This window comes from Gracilinanus agilis, chromosome 1 (assembly GCF_016433145.1).
Source record: "Gracilinanus agilis isolate LMUSP501 chromosome 1, AgileGrace, whole genome shotgun sequence".
In the NCBI taxonomy this organism is placed as follows: Eukaryota; Metazoa; Chordata; class Mammalia; order Didelphimorphia; family Didelphidae; genus Gracilinanus; species Gracilinanus agilis.
This window is the reverse complement of record NC_058130.1, coordinates 720,658,677-720,674,983: the sequence shown is the minus strand read 5'-3', so window position 1 is coordinate 720,674,983 and position 16,307 is coordinate 720,658,677.

Here is a 16,307-nt window from a genome sequence, read left to right as displayed (position 1 = left end):
GTAGGTTTCAGCAAATTTTAATCTAGAAACCTCTACAAGTGATTTGGAATGAGAGAAGCAAAATGGCCTTCAAAACTATTCTGAGAATGAAGCCAATTCCAGAATGCCCAAGAGAAGACATCCAGGAACCAAGTGTGGAACATCTGAGACTCAAAATGTGCCAATCGAATGTTAAGAATGAATACCAAGATACAAAAATGCTTGATATTTGGAAGTATTGATGATAATTATTCTATTGCTTTGGCCTTTTGTTTCACAGAGTTTATGTTTATTATTTTTCTTGGTTACCTTTATGACATGTAAATCCCCCATTGCAAAATTAGTCAATTGTGAGCCCCCTAAGTTCTTTGATCTGTAACCTGACTTGTTAAGAAGTAGAAGCCCCATAATGAGTGCCTTTTCCTTTCCCTCAAAGGAAGAGGGAGGGGCTCCTGGGATCCCTTCCCCTTTACCAAAAGGAGGGAATGTTAAGACCCTCAAATTAACCTCTTGCTAATGCTTCTCATTTTCCTGAGTTGCCATGTTCCCCAAGTCGAGATCTAGCAGCTCCAGGTCCAAACCTAGCTGCTAAGTTTAGCTCACATAATCAAGATGTACTGTGAACTAGCTTGGCATAACAACATTCCTTTGCATGTGTACCCTCAGGATGAGCTCTGTTGCTATTAATCTATTACTGTCAAAAAAACCACAGTTTTTGAATCAGAAGCAGAACCAGAACCATGGATCAACTGAGACCAACTATGTTAGGTCTGAATAATGAAAAACACCTGCAGGAGCCACATCCCAAATCATGGCTTTGTCATGAATTGACTTTCAATCACTAAACAAAACTGATTGCTCTCTTCTTTGATGTTGAACAAATCCTAATAGACTCTTTGATCTTGGGAAACCTCTGTTTTGTAATTAAGCAAACTTTACCATTGTTACAGATATACCTTCTTTGTCTTGTACCTTGGCATTTTGGGTTAGTCTTGGGTAAGAGTCTTTCCTTGTCATGCCATGACTTATCCTTCCTCTTCTAACAAAATAAAATTTTAAAGCTCCTGATGGATACTTCAAGTTATTCTCATGTCCCATTTGAGGGGGCGGTTGACAGTATGGACTCTAAGGCAAAAGGTAAAGATTTTTTGGTTTCTTTGTTTTTTTAATGTAAGCTCCTAAAGAGGAAGTATTGTTTTGTACTTTGTATCTGCAGCACCTAGAACACTGCTTAGCACATTGTAAACACTAATTTGCTTCCTTCCTGTGATATTGGAAATTGGGGAGTCCTTGAACTAATTTTGAGGTCCCTGATCTAAATTTCCTGTGGACATTTGGATCTCTTTCAAACTACATTTCCCATGATTCCTGGCTTACGTAAGTGACATAGGCAATTGCCTAATGAGTAGAGAGAAGGTTAAATGGTGAGTGCCTGGATTGTTTGCTCTTTTTTTTTGTGATCTTGGAACCAGGCGAGGATGGGAGGAGCAGGTAAATAATGGGTCCCTTTACAATAGCTCAACAAAAAATAAAATAAAATAACTCAACAGGCACATGGCTTCATTTTTCTAAATTGATTTCAATAAACCCTTTGAAACCATGATATTTTTAATTTTATCACTCTATATTAATTTTATCTCTTACATTACCCAGCTCCATTTGACTCTCCAAATTGAAGTTCACTCCACCCAAGACTCCTCACATTGAAAATATTCTACCACTGGAGTTCTTTCCTCCAGTTGGTTGGTTTTTCCCAAAATCGCCTTTTATGGAAAATGTCCAGGCCAGTCATATCTTCATTCCTCTACAGGTGCCAATCCAGATTTCTCTACCATTCCTCTACCTGGGTGGCCACTTCTTTCTCCTTTCATTTCTGCTCCCTTTAATGTGTGGTCTTCCTCCATAAGAATGTAAGTTTCTTGAGGGCAAGAACTGTCTTTCTTTCTGCTTGTATTTGTATTGTCAGTCCTTAACTCCATGCCCCACACATAAGGAGCACTAAATAAATGTGTTTGTTGGGGCATCTAGGTAAAAAAGCAGAGAAAGTGCCAAACCTAGAATCAGGAGGCCTGGGTTCAAATCTGATCTTAGACACTTCCTAATTCTGTGACCCTGGGCCTGTTCTAGGACCCAGTTTTGTCACTGCCTACAAAAAGCCCTGGTTAGAGGGAAAGAAGGAAGACATGACTGACCTGGGCATTTTCCATAAAACAGGAAGACCTTGAAAATCACTAGGATCCAGTGGTTTATAGATGGGACATATGAACAAATTAATCAGCCCAGGAGAGGGTCAAAAGCTTGGGGCTGGAAGTTTAGAATTTAAGTCCATCCCAGACTTACCTGGGTCTCTATACCATAGCTCTACATAGGATCATAAGTTCACACAAAGAGTAGACCTCATTTTACAGATGAGGAAACTGAGACTGAATGCCTGCATATATTTGTAAATATAAAACAGGTTCTGAAATCAGGTCCTCTGAAATCCGGTACTCTTTCTACTATACCTCACAGTCTCCCAAGTGGATATTATACTCTGATAAACAAGAGATGACACAAGAAATTTAAGTTCTACCCTTGCCCTCTCTCATATCTCCTACTTAGTCTTTTCCTTCCCTATCTCCCAAAAAGGACCTGAAAACCCAAACTATAGCCATCTTCTTTTATGATTCCAAACCCTCACCTACTTGTACCAAAAACACAGCATTATGCCCTCTGGAGAGTTTAACTAGCATTTCTTTAATTTAATTTAATTTTACATTATTTAATATAAAAGATTTTTTATTTTACATAACTATTAGAAAGGTTAGTCTCAGTTAATTGACTGTGATAGACAAGGAGAGTTAGCTTACGAGTTGTGATAAACCTTCTTATGCTAAGTACATATCTTTACTATCTCCTGATTCTGAAGAAAGTAATCATAGAGTCAGTTGTAAAAGTAGGACTAGTATTTGCTTTTCTAGGAATGTAGGCCAGTAGTAGAGTCCTCAGATTTTATGACTCAAAGGGACAATTTTGTGTATCTTTAAGTTTCTTCTTAATGGGTTATTTTCTGTTATAATATCAATACATCTTTTCCTAAAATATTGTCTGAAGATAGTAGTGCCAGGATCAATAAAGTGCTTGGACCTTGTACTAGAATTTATCAACTATTGGCTAACATCTGAATACTAGGTTTTGTTAATCAATGATTTGTATCAACTGTCAAAAGCCTATAAAAACAACTGTGAACATCCACAAGATATCTCTCATCACAAACTGGGAATGGTGATGGACCACTGACTCTATTTACCCATAGATAAATTCAGTTTTTCAGCTCAGAATTATGGCCAAGAGATTTCTTTATTTCTTACACCCTGGTGCCTGCTCCATCTCAGTGCTCCTTCCCCATCCTCCCTCAAAGCCCATCTCCACTTCTTCTCCTTCTCCAGATAGTCTTCTCCTTCTTCCTTCTCTCTTTTCATCCTGTTATTCCACACCCTCGGATTCTGGAATCGGGTGCTAAGCAAATAATTCAGTCTTGGGTCTCCCAAGCCCACTGAGATTTTCTGTCCTTATTCAGTCCCACTTCTTCTCGAACCTCAGGAAATAATACCAAGGACCTAGGACAGAAAAATAGGTGGAAGTCATGTTAGAATATCATCCCTTCCCCCAATTCTAGGCAATTTCTGTTCACTCTCTTCAGCAGAGTAAGGTCCCCACTTCACCCCCAACAGGGACAAAATATACCCATGATTGTTTGTCTGCCTGGATTTTGTCCCAAACTTGAAATGAGAAAAATACCCATGAGACTAGACTCTCCACATATCCCCATTCCTTCTTTTATATTCCCCTCCCTTTGTTTTCCCAAACCATTTTCCCCTCACTGAACTCCCACCCCCTGGTTACTGACCCCTATTGTCAGAGTAAGTTTTCATCTCTTCATCTCTATTACCCAAAATTTCTTACTGAGCTTCTATTCCCTCTGGATTTCCTCCCAAACTTGAAGGTAGACCTGTACCTAATTGTGCTCCATACAGAATCAAATATTTGCCAGGATAAGTCTTTCCATAGACCTCCATTCCCTATTTCACTTTAACCTCCCCTTGTTATCCCACCTCATTCCTTCCCTCAGTCCTCATCTCATTTATGGATTTCTGTCCCTTTCTTTGAACTTTTTCATTTTTTAATGTCACCTACCTCACTTAGGCTGCTCCAGAAAGCAAGACAATAGCTAGAGAGAAACCCAGGAGGCATGAGCTGGTCTGAGGGCCAAGGAGTGCTGAATTTGTCTCTCTTGACTTCTTTTCTCTGAATGATAAAGGAGGAAAGGACAGGCAATGAAAAGACAAGGAACAGTCAAAGTTAGAGAACAATGGATCTCTGCCCAAAGTGTTTCTGGGACCTAGCCATTAAGGATCTTTACTCACAGGACTGGTAAAGATCCCCCCTTCACATCAATTGTCATAAGCATGGCCCCCAGAAAAGGCTCCCACCAATCAGTTCCCAAGCCACCCGATCTTAAGCTTCAGGTGGGGAAAGAAGAGTCAAGACAAACATTCTGCCCTCAACAATGCTACAATGATTGTCTCCACTTCCTTTCCTCTTACTGCCTTCTTAACTCTGCAGTCTGCCTTCCAACCACATCATTCACCTGAAATTGCTCTCTCCAAAGTTACTAATGAAGGTCTGGGTTTCAAATCTAGTGACCTTTTCTCAATTCTCATTCTTCTTGACCTCTTTGCAGCCTTTGAAACTTTGGTCATCCTCTCGTCCATGATATTTCCTTCTCTCTAGGTTTTTGTGATACCACTCTCCCTTGATTCCCCTCCTACCTATATGACCACTCCTCAGTTTCCCTTTCTGGATCTTCATTCACATCATGCCCACTAAGATTCATCCTGGCCCCTTCTTTTTCCACTACGTTATTTCACTTGGTAATATCATCATCTCATCATTTCTATGTGAACAACTTTCAGATCTACTTGTTCATCCCTAACCTCTCTCCCAACCTCCAGTCTTATATCTCCAAGGACCTTTTAAGTACTTCAAACTGAATGTCCGATAGACATCTTAAACTCAGTAAGTCCAAAACTAAACTCATTGTCTCTTCCCCAAAACTCTTCCCTCTTCTCAACTTGCCCATTACTGGTACATCGTATTCTACTCAGGTCCACAAACTAGATGTTGTATTCAGCTGTCTTTTTACTGCTCCCATATCCAATCAATGATCAAGCCCTCTTATTTCCATCTTCATAACATATCTCATTTAATCCCCTCTCTCCTCTGGTACTGCCCTCAATTGCTACAGATTTTCATTACCCCACATCTGGACTATGCAAATAGCCTACTGGTCAGTTTCTCCCCATTTCTGTCCACCCTCTCCTAAAAGCTGATCCAATCAAATCAATTCATCATTTAACAAAATTAAAACACAATATAACATGGATAACGTTAATTTGTATTCATGTTAATTTCTAAATCAATATGCAATCCAGAGGGATCTGGTTCTATCTGACTTTGATACCACTGATCCATGCCTCTCCTCCTTTGGTACCTTCTTGATTCAATAAACTCTAGTGGCTCCCTTTTACCTTTGGGATCAAATATAAAATTCTCTGATATGTTCTCAATTAAATTCTGTTATATTCTCTGTTAAATTCTCAAAATCCTTCAAAATCTGGTCCCTTCCTACATTTCCAGTCTTTACTTTACCTTCCACTTACATTTTGATCCAGTGTCTCCTCATTAATTGCTTACACAAGACATGCTATCTCTCAAAATTGCGATTTTATTGCCTATCTACAAAGCCTGGAATACTCTCTCTCCTCATCTCCCCCTTCTGGCTTTCCTAGATACTTTCTAGTCTCAGCTAAAGTCCTACCTTCTTCAAAAAGCCTTTCCCTGACTTCCTCAATCTTTACTGCCTTTCCTCTGACATTTTATCCAATTAGGGGGTGTATGGGATGTTCAAGAAAGCCCACTAACTCTGGTATGAGGGCTTACTGAGACCTTTTCAAGTCAAGGGTTTTCACCACATTCAGAGCCATCAACAGTCATCTTGACTTTTGTCTTACCTATGAACTTCAATAATTCTGAAGAAGAGAGTGATGCTGATGACTTTGTGTAGCTCTGCCTCACTTAAATCCAATTTACATGTAAACCAAAAGGCATCACCAGAGGGCCATCTAGGTGGCTCAGTGGATTAAGAGTCAGGCCTAGAGATGTGAGGTCCTGGGTTCAAATCTAGCCTCAGACACTTTCTAGCTGTGAGACACCCTGGGCAAGTCACTTAACCCCTATTGCCTAGTCCTTACTGTTCTTCTGTCTTAGAACCAATACATAGAAGGTGAGAGTTTTAAAAAAAAGACATCACAAGGAGATGGTCTCTTCTAGTACAGAGGACAACAACTATCTCAATTATATCTGTAATTTTGCTTGTAAAAATGGGGATAATAATAGCACCTACCTCTCAGGGTTGTTATGAACATCAAATGAAACAATATTTGTAAAGAGCACTTAGTAGAGTGACTGGCACCCCACTTGCTGAAGGTATTGTACAAATGCTTATTTTCTTCCCTTCCCACTTCTTTTCAGAGCATATTAGAACAAAGAATGCCAATGCTGGTTAAAAGAAAAAATTTAACTCACCTCTTCAAACTAGAACATAGAATATAGAGTGGGAGAGATAGAAGAAAAAAGACATAAAACCCAAATAAAAGCTAGAAGGAAACTCAGAGGACATTTCATGTAAAGGCTTCCCATTATAGAGGAAGCAGTCAGGAGGAAGAGAAGTGACTTGTCCAAAGGTCCATGACAAGTCCCCTAGGACCAGGGATCGAGGACCAAAACCCAGGTTTTCTTCAAAGAATCTATTTCATGTGAAGCCCCCAAACCCCAAAGTCCCTAGTGTCTGAGTTCCAGGTCTGCTTTGGTATATTCCTTCCTGACCCAGTTGGTCTCTGTTCCATAGATCAGATAGATAGAGCTCTGGTTTGGGGGAACAGGAGAAGTTGGAAGGGGAGAGAGGCTGCCTTGGGTTTACACTGACTCAGCCACAGATTAGAAACTGAAACCTCACCCCTCCACACTCTCCATCCTATACAATAGGGGTAGAGGATTCTTGGCATCGCTGTCTAGAAAGAAATGTGTTCCTAGAAGATAGGGGGATGCTACCCCTGGACGTCACCCAACTCAAGAAGAATTCAAGAGAGTTTGGGGTCACTGATTTCCATGAAGTCTCAGCTGAAGAAACTTATTAGGGACAGCAGAGCCCAGCCCCTCAACTGGAAGGCTAATACTGACCTCTCCATCTGCAGGGCTGCTTCAGTCTCCTTAAGTTTATTAGTCAAATCCAGGTTCTCTTCTGGGCCAGGAAAGAAGGGAAGAGAGGAAGTTAATAAGGAGAAACTTTCACTCCCACCCTCATCCCCACCAACTTGGCACCATGGGAAAGGCCCCCAAAGCCTCCTGGACCTTCAAACTTTCTTCCTTAGGGCCTAAATTCACTTCATTTGAGATCCTACCCTACCCCCAGAAGGTCTCTTCTTAGGAAATGGCCACTGAGTTAGGGAGTCCTAAGGAAAGGTTTTAAGGCCCCTTTGTGACTGCCCATGGTTCCAGAGAAGGAAAGGAAACATGGAGTCTTACTTAAGACCTGCAGGGGACCTTATAGTTCATGAGGTACAATTCTGTCACTTGATAGATGAGAAAACTGAGGCTCAAAGGTCAAGTAACTGGCCCAGAGTCATGTAACCATAGTAGCAAAGCCCAGGCTGACCCCTTGGGCTCTTGGAGAGCCACAGGTGAGAGTGGAAAATGAGCAGGATTTGGATCAGAGAACTGATCCATCATTATTCCTGGTTACCTGATACCCAGGTGACTTTGGGCAAGTGACTTAACTCTTCTGGCTTCCAGTTCCTTGTGAGTAAAATGAGGAGATTAGAGCAGACCATGGCCACCAGTCTGGTCAAATCCAAGGATCCCTTCTCAGAAAGAAGAGTTTAAATGAATAAAATACCAAACATAAGACTTCAAAGGAAACAAATTATACTAAAATAGTTATCCAAATATTTAAAACTCATGAATCCCAGACTCAGAACTTCTTGAGGAGATGGTTTTTAAGATCCTTTTCCAGCTCTAAAATTTAGGATCATTCTACTCTGAGGCCAGTTCCCTGAATGTATCTTAGGACTCTGAGAGAGGTATTACAATCTTTCGAGGCATTTTAGGATTAAGTGAGAATCAGTCTGTTCTCTCCTCACTTCCACCTCCCAGAACTAGTCTCTGAAATTCTCTTCCCAAATTAGGAGAGTCTTGAGACTCCCCTCAGGGTGGTTGAGGAGAAAGGGAACCTCTCCAGCTCCTCCCCACTTACACAGGCCCCTCACCCTGCAGCTCTTGCAACTGAGTGTACAGCAAGTTTCTCTGGGATGCCAACTCCTCCAGGGTCTTATTCAGGTCCCTCTAAGGAGAGGAAAAAAAATGTATGAATGGACCAAGAGATATCCTCATCTGCCTTCATATAACTCAGTCCTTTCTGGGACTGGCTTTCAGTTTCATTTTTTTCAATCCTTATCTTCCATCTTAGAATCAATACTGAGAATTAGTTCTAAGGCAGGAGAGTGGTAAGGGCTAGGCAATGGGGGTTAAGTGACTTGCCCAGGGTCATGCAGCTAGGAAGTATCTGAGGCCAGAATTGAACCCAGATTCTCCCATCTCCAGGCCTGGATCTCAATACATTGATCCACAAAGCTGCCCTCAGCTTCCAGTTTCAAAAATTCTCCTTATTGGAACAGAAGAAAGGGAGGCTGGAGGACAACAGGGAGTTGAAGAGCCTGGGAAGGGGAAATATATAAAGCATGGGGGGACATAAGGAGGTAAAATAGCCAAGGATCCCTAAAAGGATAAATAGAGAAAAGATAGTGAAATAAGAGAAATAAAGGTGAAAGCAGGAAAGCAAAAACAATCATCTGACAGAGAGATGAGGAGGGAAAGATTCAAGGGGGAAAAAGAGGGAGAAAGAGAAACTGGCAAGAAAAAACAGATGAGGGATGGAAACAAGGAGGGGGAGGCAAAAAAGATAAGAAAATGAGTGACAAGGAAAGGAGAAATTAGAGAGATGGGGGAAATATTGAAGGAATTCAGGAAGGGGAATAGATACGTCTAGAGACATGGAAAACTAGGACAAAGAAAGGCAAAGCATTGGGGAGAAGTCATAGGATTCATGCAGTGAAGCTTATAGATAACCTAAAATTCTAGGCTCTGAAAAATTAACTCTATCCCCAGACCCTCCCCTATGATTCCTGACCCTTATGAGGTCCCCTCCCTTATGGTCCCCTACCCCTCAGCCTCCTCCCTACCTTATGACACCTTAACCCACTCTACCCTCAGTACCGAGTCATTGCTGCAACTCCACCATCGGGTCTCCATCTCCAGGAAGCTTTCCTGGCTTTGCCTCAGCTTCTCCTCCAGTAGTTGGCTCTCATTGCAGGGGAAGGCTTGCTGAAAGACTTCAGAAGTAGCACTGTGCAAAAACCACTGGAATGTGACCAGCACAGGGAGGACCACCAGAATGATAACCAAAAGTATGAGCCACACCTTAGACCTCTTCTGCTCCCCATACTGTTTTGTCTCTTCCCCTGCTAGGAAGCCCTTTACCTCTGCCATAAGTGCCTGTCTCTTAGCTCACCAGCACTGGTTTCAAAATGACTCTGAATGAGGCTTCTGAACATGTGATCCCTTTCGAAACAAGGGCAGGAGAAAAATCATTGGTCTTGAGCTCAGTCCAATTTTGTAGGGGATTTTGCAACCTTATAGTTATAGGACTAGACTAATGTTTGGAGTCACAAGGGCTCCTGGGATCAAAGACCAAGTGATTGAATCAGATTGTCACAGCTGGGTCCAATGGAAGGGACTGGTGTCAGAGTTGAGCAGAGGCCATGCATGGCTACACTCCACCCCCTCTTTGCAAACTTTAGATAGGGAGAAGGATTGAACTCTTGATCTCAATTGAACTAGGAACTCCCAACAAGAAAAATTTCTCTTCCCTTTCAGGTCAGTACTTCTCTGCCCCATATAGTCTTGAAATAGCATAAACTGAGTCATTGATCCACTGGTTAACATATGCAGAAAACCTGCTTCTCCTTATGGACATTAGGAATGTAATTTCTCATGGGAAAAGTCAGTCAACAACATACGGCCTATGTACATGGGAATATGTTCCCTTCCTAAGAAAGAAAAGATGAATCCAGCATAGAATAAGATATGCTATGGAATGTCCTATACTCAAATGCTAATGACACATTTGGCTTCTGGTAGATAAGGCTTGCCTCAGAAACATCAAGGCTACATCCCTCACTTAATGAAATTTTATAAGGCAATATATCCTCCACTTTGTCGCTCTGTTAATTAAGCCTACACTACATTTTGCACACATGAAACACTATAAAAATTGCCTCTACCTCCAAATTGGGGCAGCTTCCAATAGGGAAGTCTGTCCCGAAGGGGGATACATTTATGGATCAATAGATTAAGAAATAAATATCGTTTCCAATAATTGAACTTCTGGGTGTCTGTACTCACTTTGTGGTTGTTCAGATCACTGAGAGACTAAGTAACTTACCAAGTAACCAAAGCACTGTGTGACAAAGATAAGAATTGAGCCCAGATCTTTCTGGCTCCAAGGTCAATTCTATAATAGCAATTTGATTGGATCACAGAGTGTGGCAGGGGAAATAATGTCCAATAAGGCTGAAAAAAGTCTGGAGCCAGGTTGTGAAGAGCTAAACAAGAGTTTATATTTTATTCTAGAGGCAAGAAGAAAATCTCTGGAGTTGGTTGATTATAGAAGTCTTTTAGCCAGATGTGCTCTTGAGGTAAATGACTTTGGTGGTAGAATGGGGAGGTACTTGAGGCATAGAGACCGGGACATTACAATAATCTAAGCAAGAGATGATGAGGGTCTGAACTCAGATGGTAGCTGTGGGAGTACAGAAAGGATCAGATATGAGAGATGCTGTGAAGATGGCAAAGACAAGATTTGACAATCAATTGGCTAGATGGAGGTGAAGAAGAATAGGGAGTCCTGATAGTGCCACAGTTATAAAGGTAGGAAACTGTTATGGCATCTTGTTATGTGGTGGTGGCATCTTCAATAAAAAAAAGGAAGTTTGGAAGAGAAGAGCATTTAGGAAGAAAGATAATGGGATCAGTTTTAGACTTGTTGAATTGAAGATGTCTCTAGAACATCCATTAGGTAACCAATGATCCAGAATTAAAACTTAGTGGATAGACTAGGATGAAAATATGTGTGTCAGAGTCATTTGTATAGAGACGATAGTTAAACCCCTGGAAGACTTGATGAGATATCCAAAAAGAAAAGTATAGAAGGAGAAAAAAGAGAACCTAGTATAGAAGCAATCTCAGGACCAGAAACCTCATTTATCCTTGCCCCTCCTGCCCTTCCTAATCGATCACCTCCAGTTAGCTGACTCTTGCTACCTTGCCATTCATAATCCCCAGCCCTTTCTTTCTGACCAATTTTGGTATGACCTTGATATGCCTACCCACCCAACCTTGACTGTCTACTGAGATATCACCTACAGTTATCAACTGGCTTCAGTCAAGGACTCCCAAGACTTGTTTGTTTTACCCCTCCTCTGCCCCTTTACCTATATAAACTCTGGCTTTTAACCATTCCTTTGCTTAGCTTTCTTTGGAAAATTATTGCAGGTTAAGCCGGTGTGTAATAAACTGTTCTCTTCCAGTATTCTGGGTTGATGTGCTTCCTTTGTGTTTCTGTGGGAACAATAGGACAAACCTTGAGGAATATTCACAGTTATGGGGTGTGTTGTAGATAATAAGCCAGCAAAAGAGTCTGAGGACTGGTCAGACAGGCAGCAGATGAACCAGGAGAATAGAGCGTCACAAAAACCCAGAAAAGAGAGAAGACGGCTTTTTTGGAGTCAGCAAAGTGTAGACAGCTTTTTTCAAGAAAATTGGCCTCAAAAAGGGAAAGCAAGATCGGACACTAGCTAGAAAAAGGTTGAGATAGGAGGGAAATAGAAGGGGGTGGGCTACTGGGACGTTAGCTGCCTGACTAGATCACCAGAAAATTTGACCACTCATTCAACCTGTTGTATAACAGATAGTATGTGTATATGCACCTCCTGCAGGCATATTGCCATATCTTATTGACCAGGGGGCTTTCCTAGCTAGCTCTGGGAAAATAATAATGGGAGTAACTTCATTAGCACAGTCCCCAAAACAGCCAATGGGAACATCCAAGTCCTGTTATGTGTGCTTTTATCTATCCCTCCCTATAAAAAAAGACCCTGGTAGAGAGGGTAGCCATCACCAACAGCCCATTATCCAGGAATAAATTATCTGTCAGTTGTCTTTAAGAAACCTTTCTCTTTTCTTAGCCACCACAGGCAAAGTACTCTGCTAAGTGCAGGGGATACAAATTTGAAAAGTAAGACCTCTATCTGGGGGCAATAGGGAACCACTGGAGTTTAGCGGAGAAGAGGAGTGACCAGGATTCTATCTGTGGTTTAGGAAAACCACAACTGATAGAAAGATGAGGCAAGCCCCAAACTTTTGAATGACTAACAGAAATTCCAGAGCCATAGGAATGTGGGAGAAGCTGGCCCCACAGAATAAAACTTGCTTTCCAGTGCCTGATAAAAACAGACTGCTCTGGGGAGATCATTCTCTCCTCAGTTAACAGTTTATCTCATTCCAAATTCAGAGACCATTTTGTTATTGTTCAGTCATGTCTGACTCTTCCTGGCCCCATGGAACCTTGTTGGCGAAGCCATGGCACCTGTGCAGAGCTGGCACTTGGGGAGCTGCTCCATTGTTCCCCCTCTTTCCAGTGTCCGAGGACATTTTTGCATGCCATGACCCTCTGTCCAGCCACCCAAAGCAGGCACTTCCTCCTTCAACTCTCTCCCATAATCCGGGGGCTCACAGACAGCTTGAATTTGCACTCTGGGCACTAGAACTGGGAAAAGGTTCCACAACCCTGCCATAGACCAGACTGTCCATGGGATCTTCCTGGCAGAGATATTGGCATGCTTTGCCATTTTCTTCTGCAGTGGATTAAAGCAAAAAAGGTTAAGTAGGTGGCTTGCCCAGGGTCACATAGCCAGTGCCTGAGGCCAACTTTGAACCAAACAAATTTGGTCTTCCTGATCCAGACCCAGCACTCTAGCTGTTGTGGGGGGCTTGAGGTCAACCCCCAGGGTTCAGGAAGGATACCTTTTGCAAGGATGCAAGACTCCGAAACTTAGCTTAAAAATAAAAAGAGAAATGTATTCATTTAGAAGGTCATGTTGAATCTGGCCAGGAGGACAGCATAGGTAGAAACCTGCCTTCTAGGAAAGTTGTTCCCAGATGACATCAATTCTGGGGTCTTTATACTCTTTACAACAGTGAAGATGTGACTCTAGTATGCACTGAGGCAAGGGGGGGGAGTTGATTATCTGACAGGGTCTGCCTGAAAACATAGGGGGTGACCCTCATAATTTAGGGGACAGAGGTTATGTCTGAGATACAAGTTGATGATATCAAGTAAATGTATCATCTTTCTGTCCATCTCAAATCTAAAGGATGATCCAAGGAGGTTAATCCTCTCACTGTTTTGTAGAAGTTATCAGATGTTTTGGGTTAGGAGTCACAAGGATGGAAGGGAGCAAATGGTTTCCCTGCTTACAGTTTGCCTGAAACACTTCTAAAGTTTTGGGGGTACAATGCCCATGCCATACCATTGAGCCATCTAGCTGCCTCTAAAAAGCTCATTTACTCTCACATATTCTATCATCCACCCTAACCTTTATACCTTCCTCAATTTCTATTTTATAGCTTCATTGGATACAGTGGTGAGAGGGAGCCAAGCTGGAACACAGTAAGCTAATTCTTAGTCTCTCCCCTTAAGAGAAACCAGAAAAAAATAATTTCATTCTGAACTCTTAACAGAGCATTGTAACCATAGATATAAAGCAGACAAAGATCTATAATCCAAGGGAATCAGGAAGCCAGTAGACCTCCAGGAAGCCTTAAAGGCTCAAGCTCAGCATAACCTGTGGTCAACAATTGCATGAGAAGGAAATAACTCCATAACGATAAGGAAGTGTAGCCCGTCCTGCAGTAACACTAACAGCATGACATCTGCTTCTGTAAAATATTGCTTGCTTGCTTCTGCCAAACTCTATATGGAAATGTACACCTATGGATTTGTTTGAATCTACCAATCCCTTCCTTTGACACAAATTTGTACGTCTATAAATTCTGTATGTCCACTACTGGGTTTATACCTCAAAGAGATTATAAGGAAAAAGACTTATACAAAAATATTTATAGCCACGGTCTTTGTGGTGGCAAAAAATTAGAAAAGGAGGGTATGTCCTTCAATTGGGGAATTGCTGAAGAAATTGTGGTATCTGTTGGTGATGGAATACTATTGTGCTCAAAGGAATAATGAACTGGAGGAATTCCATGTGAACTGGAAAGACCTCCAGGAATTGATGCAGAGTGAAAGGTGCAGAACCAGGAGAACATTGTACACAGAGACTGATACACTGTGGTAAAATTGAATGTAACAATGCAATGATCCAGGACAACTCTACAAGAATTATGAGAAAAAACACTATCCACATTCAGAAGAAGAACTGTGGGAGAAGAAACACAGAAGAAAAACAAATGTCTGATCACATGGGTGGATGGGTATATAATTAGGAATATTGACTCAAAATGAATCCCCGAATGCAAATATCAATAATGTGGAAATTGATCTTGATCAATGACACATGTAAAACCCAGTGGAATTGTGTGGGAGCTATGGGAAGGGGTGGGAGGAGGGGAAGGAAAAAACATCAATCCTATAACCATGGATAAATGTTATAAATTAATAAATTTAAAATTTATATATATGTATATATATATATTCTGTATGTAACCACTGTTCAACCAGACTCTCACTTAGGAGGGTAATAAATAAATAAATGAATGAATGAATGAATAAATAAAGTTCCTCAAATTTAAATCTCTGGGTGTCTGGGTCGTTACATGAAAGGCTACCATTCAGACAGCAAACATCTTCTCTATAATAGATATAACTCTAGCTCAATGTACCCTTTCAAAATAGAAGATTGGAAGAGCAAAAACCCAGTCAGGGGTCTCCTCCTGCTTTGCCCTAAAAATCAGTCTTTTTTTTTTTTAAACCCTTACCTTCCCCCTTAGAATTAATTCTGTGTATTGGATCTAAGACAGAAGAGTGGTAAGGGCTGGGCTATGGGAGTTAAATGACTTGCCCAGGGTCACACAGCTAGGAAGTGTCTGAGACCAGATTTGAACCCAGGACCTCCCATGTCTGTGACTGGCTCTCCATCCACTGAGCAACCCACTGTCCCCACTGTCTTTCCTAGAGATTTATAATGAAATATCCCAGTTCATATCTCTGAGCAATTCCCTGCCCAGATCGCGGAGGTCCTGCTTGAACTCATTTTATAAAAGGCATTTGCTCCATGCTGTCTGATGGATTGACAGATTCTAGCCACTGACCCTTCCTGACGCCCAGCTTTGGCCTCTGATTTGGGGAAAATAAGTCCCCCAGGGGGCCAGGCCTCGGTGACCCAGCAGACTCCGGGCCTTTGATCTTGCCCTGGGGGCCCAGGCTGACTGTTGGCAATACTCTGGACCATAAACTTCCCTGTTGCAATGACTGTCTTCACCCTGGCTCCAGACCAGATTTAGGCTCTGCCTCCAGGCTTGGAAAGCTGGAGAAAAAGAAATGAAACTAACCTTGTTTGAAGGAAACAGAAACAGACAGAATGCTAGGTTTCTTTTTTAGGGCTCTCTTGGGTTGCTGCTTCATTTGAATCCTCCCCCTGCGGACCCAATCCTGGGTCCCAAATCTCTTTGGTCTGTCCCCCCCCCCCAATCCCTCTCCAAGAAGGATCTCATTGACTATTGGGGGAAGTCTCTGCCTCTCTAGGAAGTAGCAAAGAAGTGGGACAAGAATAGGTGCTTTCACACCCTACCACCCTCTCCCACAAAAAAATAAAAACCTCTCTCCCATAGGGGTCCAGGGAGTCCCTCCCAGGCCATGCCCAGGTGGGGGCAGCTGGTTCTTCTTGTGCTTTGAATCCTGGCACCCCAGTGACCCCAAACACCAGCCTCAGCCAATAAATGGATTGGGGAATTCTCACACACATACACAAAAAAAAAACAAACACGGGGAGGAGCCCAGGACCGGGAATTTTTCCCCCTCCTAGGCAGGAAGAGGGGCCCTATGCTAATTAGCCGGGTTCAGAGTCAATCCGAAACCAGTGCTGGTGAACAGCCACACA